The sequence below is a fragment of the Enhydra lutris genome, unplaced genomic scaffold (assembly GCF_002288905.1).
Source record: "Enhydra lutris kenyoni isolate GAN:26980312 unplaced genomic scaffold, ASM228890v2 scaffoldscaffold27, whole genome shotgun sequence".
Lineage (NCBI taxonomy): Eukaryota > Metazoa > Chordata > Mammalia > Carnivora > Mustelidae > Enhydra > Enhydra lutris.
Window position 1 is genome coordinate 8,511,769 of NW_019154111.1, and position 1,202 is coordinate 8,512,970.

Below are 1,202 nucleotides of genomic sequence, written 5' to 3' on the forward strand. Positions count from 1 at the left end.
AAGGGGAGGTCCTAGCCCTCTGCGTATTGGAAGGTCCAGCTGTCACTCCCTTAAGGCCCCGCCCCACTCCCGGGAACAGGTCGAGGTCTTTTCCGTTTCCCAAATCCCCGGGGTGGACGGCAAGGCTCTGATTGGCTTTCTGAGGAGACGAGCACATTCTTCGACCAGTAAGAAACTGACTTCGACGCCGGTGGGCGGGCTTGGGCCTGGGGAAGTAGAAAAAAACAAAGCCAGGAGCCTTGCCCGGTCCATAGAGGAACCTCAGGCGTTGGGAGAGTTTAAGTCGTTGAAGTGCTAGAAAGCAAAAGTTTCGGGTCGCGGAGGAGATCCCTGCCAGTGTAGAGAAACGTCCGCGGAATCCAGGAAGTGATGAGGTGATAACTTCTTTTACTCCTGGGAAATTTCAACCCGGGGATGTAGGCGGGAGTTCGCGCAGATGAAAGCTCTTGCTTTCCTTGTGGTTGTCAGTCTTAAATCGTCATTAAAGCGAAAGGCTTTTTAAAGTGCCCGATTTATGGGCAGTCACTCGCCCCCCCTTCTCTCAGTACTTTTATAGGGACTCACCTTAGGCAATTCCCTGACACTGTTTTGGTTGGGAAAGAAAAGTGATAAGTGAATTGCACTTAAAGCTTATAGAACAATTGAAAGGAGAGTGGAATGGAATGAGGAGGAGAATTGTAAAAACTTGGAGGCCACAATTACTGAACCAGAGAAACCCATGAAAATACCCAAAGCCTGGCACAAGGCCCTTTTTGCGCATCTAAGTAGGCTTGAACTCTTACCCCACAAGACTCTGAAGCAAGTGTCGGAACTCTTGGTTGGGTGAGAAAAGGAATTGTATGTTTGTCTGGCCACGTGGGAGATCGCCCTTCTTGATTTCTAGAAGCTGTCCTACCTAGTGTTTAGTGTCTTTTGAGTTTTTCCTGTTTCATCCCCACAAGTTCAGTAGGTTTGTGACCACCAACCATAAGCATAAGCATAAGTTTGAAAAGATAATCTTTCCACGTTTTAAACTCTGTGACATACTGTGTATTGAATTCATTAGTGCTTAAGTGTTTGTTGTTAGTTCATCTCATTTATCTGTCTTAGAGTATAACAGTTCCTCCTGGGATCTCAAAGAACATATCTTCGATTCTGGAAAAGCACAGATCCAAGGCCCGACAGGTTCCAGCAGGTGATGGGTCCCACCTTGTGATGGTTGG